General features: G+C 38.5%; 1 protein-coding gene across 1 annotated transcript in view; it reads left to right on the top strand.

The window, feature by feature from the left end:
* The first annotated feature begins 465 nt into the window (after positions 1–465).
* The window catches only part of LOC133594847 (uncharacterized), a 65,872-nt gene continuing 54,473 nt past the window's right edge, over positions 466–11,864 (top strand). Inside the window, exon 1 of the mRNA XM_061947694.1 lies at positions 466–692. The gene's annotated coding sequence lies outside the window, so the exon portion shown is untranslated. The remainder of the gene's footprint in view (positions 693–11,864) is intronic.

The following is an 11,864-nucleotide window of genomic DNA, read 5'->3' as shown; positions in this document are numbered from 1 at the left end:
AAGTCATCAAATTCATGACTCGAGTCTGACTCGAGTCCAAGTCATGTGACTCGAGTCCACACCTCTGGTTACTACCCACCTCTGTATAAGTCGCACCCCCGGCCAAACTATGAAAAAAACTGCGACTTATAGTCCGAAAAATACGGTACATGTTTTTCTTGTTTTTTTTTTGCTATTTTTGTAGGTGGTGGCTTTCTTATATAGTTCCTTTTAAGATATGTATGTTTTTTATTTTACCGTACAATATAGTATTTTTATATGCATATACTAAAGCATAATAAAGTACACTTTTTCTTTTTTTTTTTAAATATTTTTATTTATTCTTGTATCATCTCAACTTTTCAAAAAGACCCAGTTGTGACTCTGGTTTAAACATCGGCTGTGTCTCACAAGCGTGGGTGCAGAACTGGGGGCGGGAGGAGTGGGTTTTTTTTTCTGTTTTTTTTTTGTCCGATGTTTCCCGACAGGAGTCGAGTGTTTCCGAGTGGTCGACATATTTTTGAACCGCTTCCAAATGTTGAGCTGGAGTCGGCGAGTGCAGCATCATCAGCAGCAGTACAGAAGCATCATCTCCTGAGGAGGGCGAGTCGGGAAGTGGAGGGAGAGGAAGAGAGTCGGAGACCCACGCAGAAGCAGCTTAAGACCCCCCGCAGGACACTTCTTCTCCACCACCATCCTCTTCTTCCAACGAGGTACGTGCCGCGGTTCTCCGCCCTCCTCCATAGGTGCCCATTTTCGGCCGACTCGTCCTCGAAACGTGGCCGCGGTCCGTGACGGGTTAAATTCTGCAGCTTTTTCACGCCTTATGCGTGTGTCTGCTGTCCCGGGCCCTGGGGGGGTGGGGGTGGGGGTGGATAGTGGAGAAGACCGGACTGGATGAAATTTGGACTTTTCTAGAAGATTGTCATTCACACTTTATCATGTATTTTGGCATGTTTTGCTGAATTGTTCTTTGACGCATCATTTTTTTTAGCTTTAAAAGCATAAATACACACTTTTTTTTTTAATCAAATGTAACAAATAATTACAATTAGGTACATTTCAGGGGAAAATGTGCATTTGTGTCATGTTTCATGTACAATCTAATATTTGGTGCACATGACCACAATAGTAAGAAAAACATATTTCATTATTAATAATAAACATACAGTATATATTATTGTGATGTATACTGTACGGTGAGCATTATCTTTAAAGTAGTTAAGTAAGGGTGCTGTCAGTCAATTTCAACATATTGTATGTCCTCCTGTAATATTTACGTATGTTGCATGAAGTCTTAACAGCCTCCATCACTTTCCCCACCGCCGCCTGTGTCGCCACCACTGCAACACTCACCTAACCACTGCTACACTATAGGCTGTATATGCAGCACCATGTACCGCATCAGTGTGTGTGTGTGTGTGTGTAGGTGTCCCTAACCAATCTGGCGCCCTAGGCAAGATTTTAGGTGGCGCCCCCCCACATCGGCAGTGAAGTGTATATACTCACAAGAAACCGAATAGCTTTGTCTTTGACCTTTTTTTTTTTTTACTTAAAGAAAGCAAATTAACAATCAGAATAGTTAACAAGATAAAAAAAAATATGAATAAATAAATGAATGCAAAAATGAATAAATGAAATACAATATTTTTTACATACATATTGCTTAATTAACATTAATGATGTGCACTTTAACAACTAGGCTTACAACTATACCTAATATATAAAGGGGTGGAAAAGTGACTATTACCTGCAGGGCAAACATTAGCTAACCAGAAGGCAATAACAATGTAAACAAAAAACACCTGCTTAAAAGATCTAATACAAATGTCCCTGAGGAATGTAAGGTGGGAGTACTGTAATTACCTAACGTTACATTATTATTTTCCATAACAATTTAGCCCCCTCCACAATATTAACCCGACGTTAAAACAGAACTAGCTACTTATTGATTAGCAATTGCCGAATCATGTAACATTAGCTTAATGCTAAAAAGCCAGGTTACTATCACATTCTGTAACAGACAAATAATTTCATGTAGGCTAACGTTACCTACCTGCTACCTCTTGTCTTTTTCTCGTTTCTCCTCCTCTTCTTTTCTCTTTTTTCTTCCCTGGGCACCTGACAGTTTTGGCCGTTTTGACATCTTGTGTTGATTTTTTGATGTGGTGACGTCCAAAAAGAGTCATGATACGGGAAGGGAGGGGGCGCACCGTGCGGGGGGGGGGGGAGGCGTAATATTGTAACAAATAATATTTCTATTATATAGGCTTTACTTTGCATTTTAATTAACGTGGGATTATTTTTTGTATTTAGAAATAATAGTACCAACTTTCTTTTTTTTTTCTCCAACATTTGTGGCACTGGCGTGGCGCCCCCTGATGGACAGCGCCCTTAGCATTTGCCTATACGGCCTATGCCACGGGCCGGCCCTGTGTCACATGCACACCCAGCATCATTTTGGGTCAATAACGATGTATATGGCGTGTTGACGACGCTATACCGCCTTCGTTGTCCTCCCGACTCCTCAAAGTTTGCTGATTTGATGGAATGTGACAGGTGCAAGGAGCCTGTCTCATCCTTTAGTCCATCACTTTCACAGCCGGCTTGCTTGTGAGGCTTTTCTTTTTCTTTTTTTTGTCCTCAAAAATCAACCTTTTCGCATGCCCTATGTTCGCGGTTCTCAATCAATCAATCAATCAATGTTTATTTATATAGCCCTAAATCACAAGTGTCTCAAAGGGCTGCACAAGCCACAACGACATCCTCGGTACAGAGCCCACATAAGGGCAAGGAAAAACTCACCCCAGTGGGACGTCGATGTGAATGACTATGAGAAACCTTGGAGAGGACCGCATATGTGGGTAACCCCCCCCCCCCTCTAGGGAGACCGAATGCAATGAATGTCGAGTGGGTCTAACATAATATTGTGAGAGTCCAGTCCATAGTGGATCCAGCATAACAGTAAGAGTCCAGTCCACAGTGGGGTCAGCAGGAATATATATTTCGAGGACGTGTTTTATGCCACTTCTTTTTCTGTCTCATTTTGTCCACCAAACTTTTAACGTTGTGCATGAATGCACAAAGGTGAGTTTTGTTGATGTTATTGACTTGTGTGGAGTGCTAATCAGACATATTTGGTCACTGCATGACTGCAAGCTAATCGATGCTAACATGCTATTTATGCTAGCTATATGTATATATTGCATCATAATGCCTCATTTGTAGCTATATTTGAGGTCATTTAGTTTCCTTTAAGTCATCTCAATTCAATGTATATATCATGACACACTATCTGTATGTAATATGGCTTTTAATTTGTTGCGGCTCCAGACAGATTTGTTTTTGTATTTTTGGTCCAATATGGCTCTTTCAACATTTTGGGTTGCCGACCCCTGGACTAGTCTCTTACGTGAATGAGATAAATAATGTGATTTGATATTTTACGGTAATGTGTTAATAATTTCACACATGTGTCGCTCCAGAGTATAAGTCGCAACTGTGATTTATAATCCGAAAAATACGGTACGCCACAGCGTCAATTCCGATCCTTCAACAATCGCTATTTCTTCGGAATCAAAATAGTTATTAATATATTACATATTTCCTAGTATTTGCGCACTATTGACTCGTGATGCACCGAAAAATCGGCAGTCGAAAAAAGACTTTGCTCACCGAAACCGGATGTTGTGATGACGGGCTGCGTCTTTCCCCGCGCACACGAGGGACGTAGCTCCACCAAAGCTGACGAAAAAGTCACATACGGGCAGAGGTGGGTAGTAACGCGCTACATTTACTCCGTTACATCTACTTGAGTAACTTTTGGGATAAATTGTACTTCTAAGAGTAGTTTTATGCAACATACTTTTACTTTTACTTGAGTATATTTATAGAGAAGAAACGCTACTTTTACTCCGCTACTTTTATCTACATTCAGCTCGCTACTCGCTACTAATTTTTATCGATCTGTTAATGCACGCTTTGTTTGTTTTGGTCTGTCATAGTGCCTGCGTTTCAACAAATACAGTCACTGGTGACGTTCACTCCGTTCCACCAATCAGATGCAGTCACTGGTGACGTTGGACCAATCAAACAGAGCCAGGCGGTCACATGACCTGACTTAAACAAGTTGAAAAACTTATTGAGGTGTTACCATTTAGTGGTCAATTGTACGGAATATATACTGTACTGTGCAATCTACTAATAAAAGTTCCAATCAATCAATCAAAAGTGTGAAGGAAAAAAGACCCTTTTTTATTTCAACCGTACATCCCGTCAAAAGCCTAAAGACTGACTGCACAGTTCCTGTCTTCACAATAAAAGTGCCGCTCCATCGCGCCTGCGCTTTCAAAACAAGAGTCTCCGAAAGCCAGCGCAAACAAGCTAGCAAGCTACGGAGTTTGCCGCCAATGTATTTCTTGTAATGTGTATAAAAACGAATATGGAAGCTGGACAAATAAGATGCCAAAAACCAACCGCTTTCATGTGGTATTAGACAGAAAGGAGGAACTTTTTTTCTCCTCCATTTGAAAACATGGACGCTATCAGCACTACTGTCTGATTACAATCAATGCAAGTCATCAGAATCAGGTAATACACCAACTTATATTCTTGTCTTCATGAAAGAAAGGAATCTATATGTGTTAAACATGCATGTATATTCATTAAAACACCTTTAACATGTAAACAAAAACGGCAAAATAAATAAATATAAATTATATACTGTATATATATATATGTGTATATATATATATATATGTATATGTATATATATATAAATGTGTGTATATATATATATATATATATATATATATATATATATGTGTGTATATATATATATGTGTGTATGTATATATATATATATGTATGTGTGTGTGTATATATATATATATATATATATATATATATATATATATATATATATATATATATATATATATATATATATGATATGTGTGTGTATGTTACTCATCAGTTACTCAGTACTTGAGTAGTTTTTTCACAACATACTTTTTACTTTTACTCAAGTAAATATTTGGGTGACTACTCCTTACTTTTACTTGAGTAATAAATCTCTAAAGTAACAGTACTCTTACTTGAGTACAATTTCTGGCTACTCTACCCACCTCTGCATACGGGTCGCATTGCGTTTATACTGAAGTCACATTGGAAAAGATTCTAATCGGATTCAGATTTCCTCCTCATGTGGCCTGCATCTGATGCAAAAAGTTCAGATTTATAGCACTTTGCAGCGTTTAGACTTGAGGGCAAAAAAAAGAAAATCCGATTAGGTGTGCAGTGTAACCAGCAGCGCCCCTGCTGGTTACATCCAAGCAGTGCGCTTTATTTGACCTCAGCTGCTTCAAGACACATTGAATCAACATGATAGAACAACCCTGCCTATTTCTTCCCCTTCTATTTCCACAGCACTCACAAATGTCTCGCCCACTGCGCTGAAAATACGAGTGAAGTCGTTCCTTCTCTGGCGAAACAGAAAGTGAAAGACACAGAGGTAGCTTTGTGCACACATCTGCAGTGACTAAAGGCATTTCCGCCTCTTTAAAGCGACGCACAAAGGTCCGCCTGTTTGCGTAGACTTTTTCTGCAGGCACACAGGCGACATCTTTGATTTGCAGAGAGAGACGCGGTTACGTAAGACTCGCCAGGAAAGGAGAAAGCGATAAAAATAACAACGGAGGACAGGTGATACGGAGCACACACTATCTGGGCCGTTGTGTTTGCACTTGAAGATGTGAGGATGGCTGACACGAGTGAGGGGGGGGGGGGGGGGGGTGGAAGAATGATGAGGGCCAAATGAGGCAGAGAGAGGGGAAAAATGGCAGATGGCACAATTGTTGTGTTTTGTGCGCGCCGCTGCAATTTGCAGCTTCACGGCCCAAAGGACGACTGCATCAGTGCATCGCTGAGGTGGACCCCTCCTGGTGTCCATGTGTAGCTGAGTGAAAAAGCCCTTTTCAAAATTGTATTTTTGTTTGTTTGTGTGTGAATGTTCTCGAAGCCTGCTTGTTTTGTTTTGGCAAAAAAAAAAAAAAATACTAAAAAAAAAATAAATATATATATATAAGGGTGTGGGAAAAAATCGATTCAAATTCGAATCGCGATTCTCACGTTGTGCGATTCAGAATCGATTCTCATTTAAAAAAAAATCTATTTTTTTTTTTTTTAATTTAAAAAAATATATATATTTTTTTTTCTTTTTTTTTTTTAAATTAATCAATCCAACAAAACAATACACAGCAATACCATAACAATGCAATCCAATTCCAAAACCAAACCCGACCCAGCAACACAGGCCCGGCCCTAACCAATCTGGCGCCCTAGGCAAGATTTTAGATGGCGCCCCCCCCCCACATCGGCAGTGAAGTGTATATACTCACAAGAAACCGAATAGCTTTGTCTTTGACCTTTTTTTTTTTACTTACAACTATACCTAATATATAAAGGGGTGGAAAAGTGACTATTACCTGCAGGGCAAACATTAGCTAACCAGAAGGCAATAACAATGTAAACAAAAACACCTGCTTAAAAGATCTAATACAAATGTCCCTGAGGAATGTAGGTGGGAGTACTGTAATTACCTAACGTTACATTATTATTTTCCATAACAATTTAGCCCCCTCCACAATATTAACCCGACGTTAAAACAGAACTAGCTATTTATTGATTAGCAATTGCCGAATCATGTAACATTAGCTTAATGCTAAAAAGCCAGGTTACTATCACATTCTGTAACAGACAAATAATTTCATGTAGGCTAACGTTACCTACCTGCTACCTCTTGTCTTTTTCTCGTTTCTCCTCCTCTTCTTTTCTCTTTTTTCTTCCCTGGGCACCTGACAGTTTTGGCCGTTTTGACATCTTGTGTTAATTTTTTGATGTGCTGACGTCCAAAAAGAGTCATGATACGGGAAGGGAGGGGGGGGGGGGGGGGGATGTTGTAACAAATAATATTTCTATTAAATAGGCTTTACTTTGCATTTTAATTAACGTGGGATTATTTTTTGTATTTAGAAATAATAGTACCACCTTTTTTTCTCTTTTTTTTTTTTTCTCTCCAACATTTGTGGCACTTGCGTGGCGCCCCCTGATGGACGGCGCCCTTAGCATTTGCCTATACGGCCTATGCCACGGGCCGGCCCTGCAGCAACACTCAGAACTGCAATAAACAGAGCAATTGAGAGGAGACACAAACACGACACTGTCATGTCTGTGTAATCATGTTTTGTTTAGTTATAGGACTCTTTAGTTTCTGTCTTTTCACTCCCTTGTCTTGTTTCCAAGATTACCCCATTAGTTTCACCTGTTCCACGTTTGGACTCATTGTGCACTCTTGATTGTCACCATAGCAACCCATTAGTTTTCACCTGTCACGTCACGCACCTGTTTCACGTCTTGAGTCACGCACCTGTTTTCGTTAATCATGTCTGTAGTATTTAAGTTCAGTGTTTTTCAGTTTGTCTTTCTGACGACCTCAACACATTTATGCTCTGTCCATGCCTGATACTTCTTTCCATGTCAATTCCTCAAGCAACTATTTTTGTCCAAGCCAAGTAAGTTTTTGTTCCATGTTTATAGTCTTTTTGGTTTCATAGTTTGTTCTCCGCCATTGTGCGTGTTTTTTGTTTGTACTTTTTTGCTATAGTCTTGTGGTTTCATAGTTTATTCTCCGCCACTGTGCGCGCTTTCATTTATTCTTTTTTTTGATAATAATAAATCATGTACCTTCATTCCCGTCTCGCACGAGCCAACTTTCCGTTGCATCCTGGAAAAGCAAACACCCAAGACCAAGTCCTGACAGACACAGAACAAACCAAAAGTAGTGAAACAAAAATGAATATGATCAACAACAGTATCAATATTAGTAACAATTTCAACATAGCAGTGATTAAAAATCCCTCATTGACATTATCGTTAGACATTTATATGAAAAATAAAAAAAGAACAATTTAAAACATTTATATGCACGTACAACACTTAGAACTTTTAGCATATCAGTCTGTGGAATTAAATGATGGAATGGATTAAGTAAAGAAGTTAAAAATTGTACTGATATGATCCAGTTTAAGAGGTTGTTCAAAATAATAGTGCTTACAGAGTACAAAGAAGAAGAATTATGAGAAATACTTCCAACCTTATTGAAAATAAGACATTCTTCATCTCAGTATGTTAATAATGACTGAATTAATTAATTCATTACATATTACAAAACTGTTGTATACTAATTCATAGATGTTATTTTATGATATAAAAAGGTCAGTAAATGATTCTATATATTTGTAAACGCTTTGAAGTGGGAAAGGGGTAGGATTAAATAAGCTTTGCTTCTTCCTACTCCTTTTCGGGCATGATGTAAAATGAAATGATATGAAATTGTGTGATGTATTATGATGTAAGTGTGTTCATGTTCCAAATAAACTAAAGAAAGAAAGAAAAAGAACAATAATCTTGACAACACACTGTGTCCATTATTTTCACAAAGATCAAATGAGTCATATTTTTGGTTCATTTAATAGTTAAAACAAATGTACATTATTGCAATCAGTTGATAAAACATTGTCCTTTACAATTATAAAAGCTTTTTACAAAAATCTACTACTCTGCTCGCATGTCAGCAGACTGGGGTAGATCCTGCTGAAATCCTATGTATTGATAAAATAGAGAATCTTTTTGAATCGGGAAAATATCGTTTTTGAATCGAGAATCGCGTTGAATCGAAAAAAATCGATTTTGAATCGAATCGTGACCCCAAGAATCGATATTGAATCGAATCGTGGGACACCCAAAGATTCACAGCCCTAATATATATATATATATATATATATATACACACACACTATATTGCCAAAAGTAATTGGCCACCTGCCTTGACTCACATATGAACTTGAAGTGCCATCCCGTTCCTAACCCATAGGGTTCAATATGATGTCGGTCCACCTTGTGCAGCTATTACAGCTTCAACTCTTCTGGGAAGGCTGTCCACAAGGTTGCGGAGTGTGTTTATAGGAATTTTCCACCATTCTTCCAAAAGCGCATTGGTGACGTCACACACTGATCACAAGGCCTGGCTCTCAGTCTCCGTTGTAATTCATCCCTAAAGGTGTTCTACCGGGTTCAGGTCAGGACTCTGTGCAGGCCAGTCAAGTTCATCCACACCAGACTCTGTAATCCATGTCTTTATGGACCTTGCTTTGTTCACTGGTGCACAGTCATGTTGGAAGAGGAAGGGGCCCGCGCTCCAAACGGTTCCCACAAGGTTGGGAGCATGGAATTGTCCAAAATGTTTTGGTATCCTGGGGCATTCAAAGTTCCTTTCACTGAAACTGAGGGGCCAAGCCCAACTCCTGACAAAAAAACAACCCCACGCCATAATTCCTCCTCCACCCAATTTCACACTCGGCACAATGCAGTCCGAAATGTACTGTTCTCCTGGCAACCTCCAAACCCAGACTTGTCCATCAGACTGCCAGATGGAAAAGTGTGATTCATCACTACAGAGAACGCGTCTCCACTGCATCCGACACTTTGCATTGGACTTGGTGATGTATGGCTTAGATCGGGGGTCGGCAACCCGCGGCTCTGGAGCCGCATGCGGCTCTTTAGCGCCGCCCTAGTGGCTCTCTGGAGCTTTTTAAAAAATGTATGAAAAATGGAAAAAGATGAGAGGAAAAAATTTTGTTTTTGTTTTAATATGGTTTCTGTAGGAGGACAAACATGACACAAACCTCCCTAATTGTTATAAAGCACACTGTCAGCTTCACTGATTCGAGTATTTGGCGGGCGCCGTTTTGTCCTACTAATTTTGGCGGTCCTTGAACTCACCGTAGTTTGTTTACATGTATAACTTTCTCCGACGTTCTAGGACGTGTTTTATGCCACTTCTTTTTCTGTCTCATTTTGTCCACCAAACTTTTAAGGTTGTACATGAATGCACAAAGGTGAGTTTTGTTGATGTTATTGACTTGTGTGGAGTGCTAATCGGGCATATTTGGTCACTGCAAGCTAATCGATGCTAACATACTATTTAGGCTAGCTCTATGTACATATTGCATCATTATGCCTCATTTGTAAGTATATTTGAGGTCATTTAGTTTCTTTTAAGTCCTCTTAATTCAATTTATATCTCATGACACACTATCTGTATGTAATATGGCTTTTAATTTTTGCGGCTCCAGACAGATTTGTTTTTGTATTTTTGGTCCAATATGGCTCTCTCAACATTTTGGGTTGCCGACCCCTGGCTTAGATGCAGCTGCTCGGCCATGGGAACCCATTCCATGAAGCTCTCTGCGTACTGTACGTGGGCTAATTGGAAGGTTACATGAAGTTTGGAGCTCTGCAGCAACTGACCACATCCAGTGACCCCTCTCTGTCAGTTTACGTGGCCTACCACTCCGTGGCTGAGTTGCTGTTGTTCCCAAACTCTTCCATTTTCTTATAATTGTTGACTTTGGAATATTTAGGAGTGAGGAAATTTCACGACTGGATTTGTTGCACAGGTGGCATCCTTTGACAGTTCCACTCTGGAAATCACTTAAAGCGGCCCATTCTTTCACAAATGTTTCTAGAAACAGTCTTCATGCCTAAGTGCTTGATTTTATACACCGGGCCAAGTTATTAGGACACCTGATTCTGATCATTTGGATGGGTGGCCAAATACTTTTGGCAATATAGTGTACATATATATATACTTTTTTTTGTTTGTTTGTTTCGTCCGGTTGTTGCAATGGGGACTATTAATAGTGCCCCAGTGGCAGCATTACAAGTAGAAATGAATGAAAAACCTTTAGACATGAGAAGAGATCAACTGTCAGCAGCTTGTTGGGCAAACTTAAAAGGGTCCAAGCAAGGACATCCTACTCATCAAGTGATACGAAACAGCCAAGAAAAAGATGAATAGTTTCGGGTGGATAATAGGAGACATATGTGGAAAAAGTTCAAATTGACAATATCAAAGTTAGCCCTACAGTACCAATCCCTGCAATGCCACCGTGGATGTACGATAACCCAAATGTAGATATGCAATTATTAAAGAATGTACATTTGAATAGTTACCAGATAGAACAATGAATTGAGGAAGCGTTTTTAGAAAATATATCATAATATATACAAATGCATCAAAAACTATAAATAATAAAGTAGGATATGCAGCAGTTATCCCACAAGGAAACATAGTATTGAATAATAATAATAATAATAGATTTGATTTGTAAAAAGCACTTTACATTGAATAAACAACCTCAAAGTGCTACAGTGTATTAAAAAATAAAAATAAAAAAGATAATAAAAAAAATAAATAAAAACTAGAACAGCCAAATAGCTAGAACTAGTATGCATATATCTAAAAAGGTTTTTTTTTTTTTTTTTTTTAAAAGAAGGGTTTTTAAGCCTTTTTTAAAAGCTTCCACAGTCTGTGGTGCCCTCAGGTGGTCAGGGAGAGCATTCCACAGACTGGGAGCGGCGGAGCAGAAAGCCCAAATGTAGATATGCAATTATTAAAGAATGTACATTTAAATAGTTACCAGATAGAACAATGAATTGAGGAAGCGTTTTTAGAAAATACATCATAATATATACAAATGCATCAAAAACTATAAATAGTAAAGTAGGATCTGCAGCAGTCATCCCACAAGGAAACATAGTATTGAATAATAATAATAATAATAGATTTGATTTGTAAAAAGCACTTTACATTGAATAAACAACCTCCAAGTGCTACAGTGTATTAAAAAATAAAAATAAAAAAGATAATAAAAAAATAAAATAAAAACTAGAACAGCCAAATAGCTAGAACTAGTATGCATATATCTAAAAAGGTTGTTTTTTTAAAAAAAAAAAAGGGTTTTTAAGCCTTTTTTAAAAGCTTC

Source organism: Nerophis lumbriciformis, linkage group LG04 (assembly GCF_033978685.3).
Source record: "Nerophis lumbriciformis linkage group LG04, RoL_Nlum_v2.1, whole genome shotgun sequence".
NCBI lineage: Eukaryota > Metazoa > Chordata > Actinopteri > Syngnathiformes > Syngnathidae > Nerophis > Nerophis lumbriciformis.
This window is presented reverse-complemented; position numbering and strand designations above follow the sequence as displayed.